The sequence below is a fragment of the Sciurus vulgaris genome (genome assembly GCF_902686455.1).
Source record: "Sciurus vulgaris genome assembly, chromosome: 11".
Lineage (NCBI taxonomy): Eukaryota > Metazoa > Chordata > Mammalia > Rodentia > Sciuridae > Sciurus > Sciurus vulgaris.
Genome location: NC_136472.1, coordinates 115,546,918 through 115,560,842, shown reverse-complemented (window position 1 = coordinate 115,560,842; position 13,925 = coordinate 115,546,918). Strand labels below are relative to the sequence as shown.

Here is a 13,925-nt window from a genome sequence, read left to right as displayed (position 1 = left end):
TTTGGGGCCTGTTTCCTCATCCACTGGAAACACGGGAAGAACAATGCCTACCTCTGGGATGATGAGCACCAGGAAAGCAAGGAACAATTCGGACTTTTCCACCTGTGTCCCCAGTGCCTGGCACAGACTGGCACATAGTAGGCACTCACAAAATATCTGTTGAAATAATGAAAGAGTCCAATCAGAGAATGTGTGTGGACAACTCTGTCAGCTACCACGTATTTATCAGTGAGTTACAGTTAGCATCCTTGCCCATGAGGAATTGGTAGTCCGGGTACCATCTCTCCACCCATGCACGCTCTCCTCCTTTGACCCTCCACTGACTGTGGCTTTGCCATTTCTCATGCAGGCTTGTGACAGCCTGACAGGTGCGCGGTAAAGCACTGGCCTGGGAGCCGAGGCTTCTGCACTCTCACCTCTGCTCTCCCTTCTACCTGCCTGGATGTTCCAGAAGGGGAACCTCATTAGCCATTTTTCACAATTACAAGAATGCTGTGCTCCCTCAAGTCAGAAGAGACCGTCTTCAAGTATCCTTTTCAGATCACATCATTTGTGACCCCCCTGTTCTATGCTTCTGTTCTGAATGCAAGCCCTAGGAGGGCAGGGCCTTTCTCTCTCTTATTCATGGCAACACCTCCAGCACCTTGGACAGTGCCTGGAGCCAGGCTTGCAACAAAGGAACACTCCCTGGAATCAGCGAATGAATGGTTACTTAACTTTGCACTCATTCCTGTCATTCAGGGCAGGGAACATCTCTTTCGGGCATGCATCCACCTGACACACTTGCTATGGGGCGGACACTGAGGAGAAGCTCAATAAGCTTCTGCTGAATCACGCCCAGTGGCCAGCTGATAGCGCGACAGGTGCAGCCTGCTGACAGCTCACTGCGTTCCAGCAGTGCACACGCTGTCTGGACCCCCGCAGTCGGGCTGTGCTGAATGACCTCTCCCCTCCTGACTGGCCTGAGGTCCCTCCTCAGCTCTCGCTTGCTCTCCGTCTCATCCTCATAGGCTGCCACATCATTAATCTTGCTTTTCTGGGGTGGGACGGAGAGGAAGCTGACAGTCACCAGACGGTGTTTGGTGGCGGGGAGGACAGAGCAAATCAGAGGGGCAGCCAGATTAATTACAGGTTTTCTCTCCGTTATGAGCAACAAGATCTTGATTACCCCTCCTAACGCTCCAGGCTCCTCAAGACAAATGGATGTGGGCTTCTCTGCTGTTCTCTGACTCCCCCTGGCTGGGAGAAACTCCAAGAAGCAGCCAACAGTCTGCCTGGCATGTGCAGGGTGGTGGGGAAGCTGGAGTAGGAGACTGAGGCAGCCCTACCCCTGGGACCTCCTAGAGGGAGAAGTGAGCCTTGTGCCTAATACATTTGGATAGCACTTTGTAGGCATCTTGTTTCCATGGTAATAAGTAGGGAAGTGGGAGGAAGCTGGACTGTCCTGGGAGTCGGGGACCAGGGTGCTCACTTGCTCTAGCAGTGAGCTAGTGAGCACCCTGTTTGAGGTGCTTTGAGTCCCAGTTTCGGATGCTATAAAGTGAGGGAATTAGACCAGATGGTCTCCAAGGTTCTTTTAAGCTCTGAAATTCTGCAGTTCTCAGAACTGAATTCTATAATATTTATTGAATATTTACTATGGGCAAAGGACCATCATAGACTCATTTGCTCCTTAGAAGAACCTGTGAGGCAGAAAGAATCATTCTCCCCACCTGCAGAGGTAGAAGCCAAGGGCAGAGAATTTGAGTAACTTTCTAAGGTCACTCCACTGGCAAATGGAGGAACTGGGCCATCCTCAGCTCCAGGACCCTGCTCTCTCCCACCACTTTCAACACCCACCTTCTCATTGTGTCCCAGAACCTAGCACACGGTTGGCATCGAGGAAATGTCAGAATGCACTTGTAATGACCATCACGATGTTGGAGAACAAGCCCCGCGCAATGCGAGTGGACCTCGGGCCACCTGCATGTCCTGCTGAATCAGGGGCAGCAAGAGACCAATGAGAATGCGAGTGCCCTCTGGCAAAAGGATCAGCCCTGGTGTTCTCACCCTTTAGCGTTTCCCACAGGAGATGCTGCCCAGGAGTCTGTGATGAGTTAGGATGAGACGGTTACCCTGATGGCACAGGAGATCAGCATCCGTGCCAGGAGCAGGACCCGTTCTGACTTATTAGGATAAACTGAAGAGCAGCAGCCAAGCTGACTGCCCAGCACGGGACTGGCCTTAAGGAGGGTGTTCCATGAGCACCGCAAATAGAGGGATGTGGTAGCACCAAGACACGGAACTAGGAACAACCCTTCGGGATTTTCAGGCTCTAATGAGTAAGAGGAACGACTTTCCAACCTTTTCCCCTCCAAACCACTCCCTTAGAGATTTCAGACCGAAGCCCCTAACACACTTCCAACAAATATCCCTCCCCAGAGACCAAAGCTTCACTCCCAGCTGCCACTGTGTGTCCTTAAGCTGATTGCTTAACCTCTCTGAACTTCATTTCCTCAACTGTAAGACTGCAGAAGATGATCCACCTGGGAAGGCTTGGCCCGGACCTTAGTTATAATGCTCTTGGTAAAAGTGAACTTCCTTCCTTTCATTTCTCCGTCCCCACTCGACACTTCCCTCCAGGTCTTACACACAAGTTCTCTGGCCCAAGTTCACATCTTCTCCTGACAAGACAGCTTCCCACTATCGCTTGTGAGTAGTATGAATCCCTCACATCTTCAAAATGCTGCTCCAGGTCAACATCACCCCAGAAGCAGACAGCCCCCCTTCCCCACTCAGCCTCAGCCTGCCTCAGGAGAAAAGCCAGCAGACTGCAGGTGGAGCCTGGCATGACCTCGGACCCAGGGCTTCCATTGCCTCTGCTGTAAAGTGGAGAAATTACTCTCATGCCATCTACCTTACAGGGTTGCTAAGAGGATCAACTGAGATAATAGATGCAGAATTGCTTTGCAAATAAGTACCACACTCTTGAAGCAAAATGGTGTCTGTTGTTTCCGTACCCTAGTCTGCCCAAGCATACTGACACACCTGGTGCAGCTCTGCGATTTTTAATTTCCTTCATTCAATGACCGCATCTGCCGAGTGTCCCCTGCATGGCAGGCAGTTTTCCAGGCCCTGGGATGCAGTCCCTGGCCTCATGGAGCTTCCAGTGTGGGCTGTTTAGAGACATGAATAGATCTTCAGATAAGTAGATGCCATCATTACAGATGGCAAAAGGAAAGGGCAGGATGTCAGGGAGGGACAGCTTCCCTGAGGATGACCAGTTTGACAGGAGTGGCTTCAGTGTGGGCAGAGGGGCAGGCCAGGGTGGAGATCAGGGCAGAGAAACAGCATGTGAGGACAGAAGCCTCTGATGGGACATAGCATAGTGGGTTTCAGAAATGGCAGGGCGTCCACACAGAGCAGAAAGCTGAGGGCTGCTTTCTATGTATCTGCTGTGACGAGGTCTAGTCCCCCTCATCAGGCATGGCCTCTCTGAGGACAAAAGCCCGTCCCCTCTCTCTTTGCACCCCTAGGTCCAGCATAAGGCTCTGCATTCCAAGCTGATTTTCCCCATGAACCTCAGGCTGGAACCAGCATCCTTCAGAGAAAAGGGGCGGCGGCCACAGCATCCACGTCTCCTTCCCACTGAAAAGGAGGTGGTTAGTGATAAGAAGATGCAGAGCTGATCACCAGCCACGCAGAGCCAGGGGAGGACCACAGGGTCGGAGGGGAAGGGCAGGACTGGCTGGGAATGGTGAAAAATGGCCCTGGCATTTATCTGAGGCCACCAGGCTGGGCCCCGGGAGAGACGAGCTGGCAGAGACCACGTGAGCCGAGGCTTTGAAACAAAACAGTCCAGTGCTGGAGCTGCGTGTAGCACATTTAGAGCCGGAAGACCTTGCAAAGGAGTGTCCACAGAGGAATGGAGTGGGCGGGGGAAGAGAGGTAGATGGAACAGCTTTTAGGACAGTATTTATATCACCTCCAAAACATGGCCCTCTCTCCTCCGCTACGAAGTGCTCTGGTATTTGGAAGGAGGAGGGCTGTCCTGCAGGGACTGGTCTGCCTGTGTGAGGCTGTGTGCACTGCAATCTTCCATGAGGATGTCTGAAAGGAGCTGGGCCACTTATTTTATTTTAAAATAAGGGTCCACAGCAAAGTAAGTGATGTCCCCTTCACCGTTCAGAATGTCAGGCTTATTCTTCTAGAGTCATCCAAGCTCAGAACAATCACCAGGAATTGCCTAAAAGCACATGCGTGGTCCCTCCCACCTTCCCTCTGTCCAGCTCAGTTTGCACTGATTGCCATTTGCCATTCCCCCTCCCTGAGGGGCTCACAGGAGAAACTGGCTGCTGGCCAGCTGCCCCTGGACAGGGGTGAGGAGACCACAGTGAGCAGTAGGAGGAAGATCCACTTTCCATTCTAAAGTGTTCTCCACTGTTTGCATTTTTAACAAAGAGGTTGGATTGCTTTTTCAATTAAAAACCTTGGTTAATAATTAAAAAAAAAACAATGAAGCATCTGATTTTCTCTGATTCTAAGACATGGCCATGCTCCTTATCCCCTGAGGCTGGGTCCCCTCCACTATAGAGTGAGGCTAATCACCCCTATGTTCAGGGATGCTGGGCCTGCCCTGGTCTCTCCAAGACTCTCTGACTCCTCTCCAATCCAGATGCTCTGGCTCCCCAAAAGCCAAATTGCTGCTTAGAGCTGGCCCTGGGAGTCCACCCCGAAACCCACACTGTTCTTGCAGCCAGTCTTACCCCTGCCCCACCTATCACCCTCCTGAGTCAACCTGCAATTCCAGTACTTGCCTTAAAGACCCCTGCTCTGGTTCTTGGATGGATCCCAGGCCCTCTGCAAGAAGGGGGCCCTCAGGAAGGAGAGGCCCTGGGGAACCACTACAGTCATCATTCTCCCAGAGGTCAGGATGCAGAGGGTACTCTCTCCAGGAGCTGTCCTAGGCTTCTGCATTGGTCACAGGCTACAGAAGACCTGTCAGGGCTGCATCACCCTCTCTCTGCCAGTGGCTTGAGCCAACCAGTCTGTGGTATGGGAGTCCAGGGATGGAAGGCTCTGTCTCCTCCCCTTCCCAAGTCACAGTGTGCCCTGAGGAAATCCTCAGCTTCCTTGGCAAAGCAAAAGGCTTCCTCTCACTTAACACCTCCTAGAGACCTGCCCACCATAGAGACCTTGGTGAAGGAATACATGTTTCTAAGAGCCTGGATCCAACTACAAGAAGTAGGGAGAGGCATTTGCAGGTAAATGGATGGAATTGGAGAATATCATGCTAAGTGAAATGAGCCAATCCCAAAAAACTAATGCCGAATGTTTTCTCTGATAAGTGAATGATGATACATAATGGGGGCTGGGGGTAAGAGAAGAATGGAGGAACTTTGGATTATGTAGAGGGAAATGAGAGGGGGAGGGGTGGGGGTTGGAAAGATGATGGAATGAGACAGACATCATTACCCTGTGTACATGTGTGATTACACGAACGGTATGAATCTACATCATGCACAACCAGAGAAAAGAAAAGCTGTACCCTATTTGTGTACAATTAATCAAAATGCAGTCTGTAAAAATAAAAAATTTTTTAAAGTAGGGAGAAAGATCAAGAGTGCTCTAAGTCAGCCAGAAGCAAAGGCGCATGCCTGTAAATGCTGCAACTTGGAAAGCTGAGGCAGGAGAATCGCAAGCTCCAGGTCAGCCTCAGCGATTTAGCAAGACCCTCAGTAACTTACAAGACCCTATCTCAAAATAAAAATGAATAAATAAATAAAAGAGCTGGGGATGTAGCTCAGTGATAAAGCACCCCTGGTTCAACCCCCAGTACAAAGAAAAAAAAAAGAGGGCTGTATGTCCTCTAACACGGGGCTGCCACATGGGCAGGAGCTAGGCACATCCCACCCCCAGCAACCCAGCAACACTGCACTGGGTGCTAGCAGCATGGGGACTCTCAAATATGCTGTCTTCCCCAAGGAGCTCCTGGAAAAGTATCATGTCCTCTAGCAAAGAGGAACAGTGCACCAGGAACTCAGTATGCACAGCAATGAAGAAGCTTTCACACAGCAGAGCAGCCTTTGCCACCAAACAAAGGAACAGACTAGAAGACCGAAGAGGGAAGGCATTCCTGGGTCTCTGCAGTTGGAGCAAGAATCTTGGAAGATGCAGGTCACAGACTTGGCTCAAGGAACATGCTGGAGCCAAGGAGACCTCCCATGTATGTGCCTGGGAGAGCAAGGGGTGTGCACAGGATGGTGACCAAACCAAGCTGGCAGGTGCCCAGGTGCTCTAGGCAGCCTAAAGACAGGAACGTGTATGATTCTAGAAGGCCTCAAATGCCCAGGTTAAAGAGGCTGGACTTTATCTCCAGATGATAGAGCTACTGAAGGTTTCTGGGTCAGGGAGGACCAAGGCCAGACCTGTGCTTTAAGTAAATTGATGAGTCCAAGGCTTACCAAAGGGCTTGGAGAGGGTAAGGGCACTTAGCCACATGTGAGGGGCATGGGAACATGGGAACTCAGCTCTGATGGGACCTGACTTGATACCACCCACACATCAGGGCATTGGGATTTTCCCACAAACCAGAAAAGTTTCTGAGCAGCCAAGTGTTGGGGAGGAGCTTGTACTCTGAGTCTCCAAGGCCCCAGGCAGCTCAGAGCCAGCCTCAGCAGGACATGCGACATCAAGCACACTGAGGAGTCTGAATCAGGTCCAGTCCCAAATGTGGAGCTTGACAGCGGAGTGACTTTGTGAATAAGAGTCTGAACTTGGAGTCAGAAGGCTGCACTCAAACCCAGCTTTGCTCATGTTCACTGTCTGATCAAAATCCCTTGGCACCTGAGCTTCCGGTGAAATGGGAACAGACTGCTTGCCCTATGTATTTCAGGGTGTTGTTAAGGTCAAAGAAGATGTTACACGTGAAAACAGACAATCAGACTTAAGGAATGCTTTTTCTAAAGGAGATCTCTTTAGCTGCTTAATTCTTAGAATTCTTCTCCAACCCACCCAACACCTCACTCCCCGGGTTAGGTTCTAGAATACATATCTGACTCCCTATCTCTTAGATTTGTTGAACAAATGAATGCTTTATCTTTGTTTTCTATAAAACACCAAGGACTGGATAACGAAACTGTGGTATATATATATATATACAATGGAATATTACTCAGCTATAAAGAATAATAAAATTATGGCATTTGCAGGCAAATGGATGAAATTGGAGAATATCATGCTAAGTGAGATAAGCCAATCTCTAAAAACCAAAGGATGAATGATCTCGCTGATAAGCGGATGATGAGACATAATGGGGGGTGGGAGGGGGGCAAGAATGGAGGAAGGAGGGACTGTATAGAGGGAAAAGAGGGGTGGGAGGGATGGGGGAAAGGAAAAAATAACAGAATGAATCAAACACCATTACCCTATGTAAATGAATGATTACGCAAATGGTATGCTGTTACTCCATGCACAAGCAGAAACAACATATATCCCATTTGTTTACAATAAAAATAAATAAAAAAAAAAACACCAAGGACAATGTTTTCTACCTAGTTAGAGCTCAGTAAATGTATGATTGATCAATTAATAAAAGTGAACCTGGAAGAGGATGTTTAAATCCTATTCATCTTCCCCCTACTCTGGGACTCATCTTAATACCAATGCTAGGAAAAAAAATAATTAGGATGGCAAGCTGGGGGTCTGTCCTGTCCTCTCCACTCACTAAGCTTCATGCAATTCATGCCCACGGGAGGTGGGGCAATGTTGTGGTCACCAACAGGATAACACATTTGCTTTAAACAGTGTTCCTGGAACCATGCTATTCACTAGGTCTAGGTGCGTGATTAACCTCTCCAAATCTGTTTCCCCAGCCATAAAATGGAGAAAATGTTAGATATCCTTTAGGTTGCTTTCAAAGATTAGCTCTGATCTTTGCACGCCTGCAAACAGCCAGTGCTCCATGCTTGACAGCTGGTATTGTGATTAGTGCTATTATTGTCCAGAGCCAAATCTCCACAATTTGGGGAGGAGGGGACTGGTGTTTGGGTACAGATTTTCCATCAGTGTAGATGACTGCCAGTGCTCTGTGACAACCAATGGATTAAGCCTCTCGTTGCTTTAAACGGGAGAAGCAGTTGGACCCCCAAAGCCATCTTAATGTCCCAATATCGAATGGCATCTGGGGCTGGGGGCACTGAATGGATGAGTTGCCCTTATGGTGCTAACCCAGCGTTAATGGTGCAAGTGAATTACAAACAAGGCCCACCTGCTGTGCTCAGCAACAAAACCCTGCAGGAGGGTAATTGCCCGGAACTTGAGCACAGGGGGACACAGCGGGCATGGAACACATTAACCACGGGAAGAACAACTTCCCAACACTTTCATTTTCCCTGCGACCCAAGGAGAAGCCAGTAGGCAAGGGAACTCTCTAGAACTGCAGAAAGAAGGTGCTTCCGGATGACCAGCACAGCTGGCTGTCGAGCCCAGCTGCACACAGCCTGTTTGTCCCTAGTAAGCTTGGGCACCAAGGATGTCCAGCATCTCTGAGTCAACTCTTGGGGTTCCATGCCATAGGCAGGCAGCCTCCTTGACAATGAGACTCACCCGGTGTGAGTGATCAGGAGTAGATAATGGGCTCGCCAAGCCTGGAGGTGGTGGTGGTATGAGTCCACTCATCTGTACATCCATTTGCACATCTGCACACTCAACATGTGTTCATGGAAAGAATGCTACTATGACGCATTCTGTCCAAGGGCTCCCCATCTGCAGGGCAAACAGGCATCAGTCACCCAGCACAGTCTGGAAACTGTGGTCATACAGTCAAGGCACAGGGCAGTGCTGGCACCAGGCAGAGAGTCTCAGTGCTGCCCAGGAACGCTAGGAGGCTTTGCAGAAAAATAGACCCTTACGCTTATCACATACATACAACATACAACATACTACATACCACACATGCACAAGCATTCCATGCCATACACACGTATACATGCATGTACATACACAAACACGTATATACACACACATGCACGCATAAATGCATGTACGTAAGTGTATTTACTTTGACTATTTCATTGTCTACTGCAGGCAAGAAGGGAACCCCTTCCCTTCTGCCCTTCTGGTGGAAGGTTTGCTGGTGACCTGAGAAGTGACTTCACAGCCCTAGACTGTCCTTCAGGCCTGGCTATAAGAATAACCTTCCTCCTCCTGAGAACTGAGGCCATGGAAAGTCAATGTCTGGAGTGGCAGGTGAGTGCATTCCTTCTGGAAGGCTGGTGCTTTGGTTTGGATCTGAAGTATTCCCCAAAGGCCTCATACTAAAGGCTTGGCCCCCAGCCTGTGGTGCTATTGGAAGATGGAACCTATAATAGGTTGCACATGGTGGATCATTGGGGACAGGGGTCCCCAATATCCCTTGAAAGGGATATTGGGACCCTGGTTCCACCTGCCTGTCTCTTACAGGCCTCCTCTGCCACAAGCTTCAACTGCCATAATGTACTGTGCCTCAACACAGGCCCCAAAGCAATTGGGCCAACCATGAACTGAAACCTCTGAAACTGTGAGTCAAAATAAACTTTTCCTCCTTATAAGCTGTTTATCTCAGGTATTTTGTTACAGTGACAGAAAGCTGCTAAAACAGGTGGCTCCCTCACTTACCAACTGCAACAAAGACAGTAACAACTCTGATCCTCATTTGCCTCATGTAAAATAGAGGTAATAATAGAACTTACCTCATAGGGCTGTTGAAGTTTCAAATGATAAATGCTACAAAGTCCCTAATACCTTAGTTGGTACATAGGTGAGTCCTCACTAAATATATTACAAATATAATTCACAATGGTACCACATTCTTGCAACCTAGAAACAAACAGCTCTATTGATTCTGATCCACGTTTTTAATCCAATAAAGTACATTTCATCACTATTAGTTCATTCATTTGAAAGGGATTGGGGAGGGATGGTTATGTTTTTAATTTATGAGCACTCATTTTCTTCAAGTCTATTAGGTACCATGTAGACAACACACAAACATAAGCATATATGTGGACACACCACATAATACAGACAGAAAGTAAAGATTCTATAGCTGCCATTTAGATTTATCATGACCATTTGTTTTTTCAGAGACACAGATTTATTTAGGGAAGCAGGTGTGAATTTAAGCAGATATGAATGCAGGCTCTCTCAAGGGAGAGACATCCCTTGGGATAAAGTAAGAGACACATTCAAGGGAGGACAGGGCCATCTCAAATGACAGCTTTAGGGGAAAAGCAAGGAATATGCATTCAAGGGAGAATGTGGGTCATCACCAGAGGGAGAGTCAGCCAATTAGCCAATTTTTAAAAGGTTTCCCATTAGACTATTGATTTGATCATCTCCTAAGCAATCCTAATTCCTAAAGTTGCATTTCCAAAGGTCTGACTCTCCATTGTAACAAGAGAGAAAATTTACATCTCAAAGGCACAGTTCTTAGCCGGCCTGGTGGCATGAACCTATAAGCCAGCCACTTGGGAAGCCGAGGCAGGACGATGTAATCCTTTTCTGCTCTGTTGCCTCAGACTTCTGGTTTAGCGCAAAAGAGACCCAATATAGGAATATCAAATGTTCCCCCATGGAGGGAAACATAAAGCAAGTCATTCTGAGTCAAACGTCCCCATTTTTCCCAAGGATTTGCAAATTGAGTCACCATCATTACCAAACATCGATCCAGCTGGAGTACCAAATGTTGGTTTCTCCCCTAAATACTTCCTCCTTTCTTGAAATGCTGTTCCCCATTTTAGCACAGGCTCCCCTTCTCCAGGAGAAAAAAATCAAGAAGCAAAAGGCAAATTTAGATAATGGAGGAGTGGCAGAAAAAAAAAAAAAGACCAAAGCTCGCAAGCAGAAGTCCTGACAAGCGGGGTACGGAGGTGCCCACCAGTAAGCCCCGCCACTCAGGAGGCTGAGGCAGGGGTATCACAAGTCCCAGGCCAGCCTCAGCAACTTAGAGAGACCCTGTCGCCAAATAAAAAATAAAAAGGACCAGAGATGAAGCTCAGTGGTAAGGTATCCCTGGGCTCAATCCCCAGGACCAAAAAGAGAGAAGAAAAGGGGGGGAGAAAAAGTCTATCTGGATGCAAGTTCAGGGTCACCCTGGATGACCCTATCTCAAAATAAAAATTAAAAAAGGGCCAGGGAAGTATCTCAGAGGTCAAGCACCCCTTGGCTTCAATTCCTACTCACTCAAAAAAAGATTCTTGTGAAAAACGCTCTAAAATATGTAAAGACCATAGGACCTGGCGGTAATAGTTCCTACAGCTACTGGAGCAGATTTAAAGCATTTAGCATACCAATTTCCTTATTTTTCTTTTCCCCCTGAGTTTTACTATCTGGGAGTAAAATAATGCCTTCCTAAACCGCCAACCTCATGCTCTTTGTTAGAGTATGAAAGCCCGTACATGGGGGACTTCCTCTCCTTTACCTGATCTTCAACAAAACAGCTCCATTTGTAAAGATCTGCTAAGTGACCATCTTTTATCAAAATCACACACCCACAGGCCACACAGTGACACAATGGATTACAATTCCCTTTCTGTCATAGGACTCCAACTGAAAGCTGTCCCATCGGAAAGTATGTGGCCCAGACGACCTAGATGGTATTGAAATAGAGCTGCCCATTTCAGAAATCAAAGGAGTTATAAGAAGACAAAGAGAAAAGGCCAAAGACTACTCTCCAAACAATTTCCCCCTCACAGAGTTACAAGGGATCTTCCTGGCCCTCTGAATGTCACCCTTACCAACCAGTCCCCCACAATGACCCAAGCACAGTCCAAACTGCTATTTAAGAGCTGAACTGTGGAGATAGAAGATCCCCAATGTGCACCCCAGTGTGACATACCAGCTAGAGCCCATTCGTTGGCCCACAAAAGACCAAAGACCATTTCCTTCCTCCAAGGAAGCATTCAGAGGCAACCAGTACAGCATGCAGGAGAGAAGGGAGAAACCCCAGAAGAAAAGACCTCTTGACAGCTGCTGGATGTCCCTAAAGTCCTCCACAGCCACAGTGGGATCAGCTCACCACGAACAGGACCAGTCAGATTTGGTAAGTGGCACTAGGTAGACAAATGACAGAACACGCAGCTGAAGGCCGGGGCTGTGCTCTGACCTCCAGTAACACCCTGGGAGCCTGCCATGCCCTGGGCTTCACACTGCCACCTGCCTGGCCTACTGCGTTCCGGAGCAGTGTGCCGCCTCACCATTCCCCAAGGGTGGCCTGCGTGTTCCCACCCTGGGAACTTTGCTCACACTCTGCCCCGGGCCTTGCACTCTTCCCCTGAAGAGCTGGCACACTCCCTCACCCTGGTCCACACTGCGACTGAAATCCCTGCCAGGGGACCTTTATCCTCCTTCCCGGACTTCCACTCACACGTCTCACCTCCTGGCCTGTTACTACACAATTCACTGGTTATAAAATCTCTTATTTATACAGGCTTCCCCTGAACATGCTCTAAGAGGTAAGTTCCTCAAGAGCAGGATTTTTATCTACTTTGTTCTTTATGTGTCCCAAGCACCTAGGACAATTCCTGTCACATAACAGATGCTTGATAAATGTGCTGGCTGGATCTGGGAGCCATTTGCATAGACAGTAACCGGGATGAAGATGAAGCCCTCACAGTCTGACTGAAGGCCGTGTGCATTCTGGGAAAGGGCTGTGGCCACCAGGAGTCTCCTGTTTCTGCTGGCAGAAGGGTGGCCTCAGGAGCATGTCGATTTAACACCTTCCTATTGATTATTGTGACAATTCAGAGAGAGAGAGAGAGAGAGAGGGAGGGAGGGAGGCAGCATTAGAATCTTCCTATTTGCAATTTTTTGACAGCAACAAGATGAGGTGAGGAGGAGGACAGAGAATTTCAAGAAGTTCTTGTCCTGGATACAAGGAGAAGCCAAGGCTACAGCAGGCCATGCCTAAGCACAGCTGCAGGCAGGTTACCTGGCACAGCTTACCAGCATGTCCAGGAGCACCCAGAGAGAGGGTGGGTCTTCACAGCCTGGAAGTCAAGAGACACGCAGAGCACAAACTCTGCTTCAGAAGACGGAACCCAGAATCTCAGAGCTGCAAGGAGCTTGGAGACCATCCAGCACAGGTACTTGCTTCACAGGTATGAAAATGAGACTCTCTGATTTAATCAAGGTCAAGAGTTTACGCCAGAACCTGTTCTAAATGCCCAGCCTCCAGAATGTTCTGTCAATGTCCTTTTTATAACAGCACTCACTCAAGACTTTTTCAAACTGTCTCCCCTGAACCAGCCTGTCCTAGGTATTGGAGACACAGCTGTGCACAAGATAGAGTATGTGTTGGGAAAAACATACCTGTCGCTATCAAGTCCAAATCCAAAGTGAATGGTGTCATTGCTGGTTGCCATGGCAACACCAGGCTGGGGTACTCAAGCCAGGCTTGGAGGGTCAAGGAAGACTCCTCAGAAGAAAGGACATTTAAGTGAAGACCTGAACAATAAGTTGCAATCAGCCAGAGGGAAACGGGGGTGGGCGGACAGCCCAAATGTGGCCGTAGGGGAGAGGAAACAGCCACCTTTAGCCACCTTTAGTAATCTGAAAGCTGTGAGGGATGCTGTCCCAAGGGAGAGGACCCACAGCATCCTAGGGTCCAGAGCAGCCAAGCTAAGAAGTCTGAATTTTATTCCAAGGGAGCTGCAGAGCCAGGAAGAGTTTAAGTCAGGAGTGGCATAATCAGAATTTCTTACAGAAAGATGGCTCTGACTGTAATTTGAGAATAGTTTTAGTCGGGCTAGTCAGAAGTCTGGAAGTTTCATGAGGTGGGTACTGAAGAAGTCCTGGAGAGAGACAGGGGTGGAAAAAGTAAGGTGGTGGGGGATGAGGTCTTTGCAGCTACAACCTGTTTAGAGGGTAGGGTCTGGAAACTGGGATGGGAGCTGGAAAGTGGAGCC

The 13,925-nt window shown here is 48.5% G+C and overlaps 1 protein-coding gene across 10 annotated transcripts in view; it reads right to left on the bottom strand.

Moving 5' to 3' along the window:
* Positions 1 to 13,925, bottom strand: part of GRIK4 (glutamate ionotropic receptor kainate type subunit 4) — a 410,374-nt gene that overhangs the window by 288,240 nt on the left and 108,209 nt on the right. For 6 of the 10 annotated variants that reach the window (XM_079103138.1, XM_079103137.1, XM_079103142.1 and 3 more), the window contains exon 2: positions 52 to 156. The exons of the other annotated variants lie outside the window; for them this stretch is intronic. The gene's annotated coding sequence lies outside the window, so the exon portion shown is untranslated. The remainder of the gene's footprint in view (positions 1 to 51; positions 157 to 13,925) is intronic. 10 annotated transcript variants of the gene reach the window in all.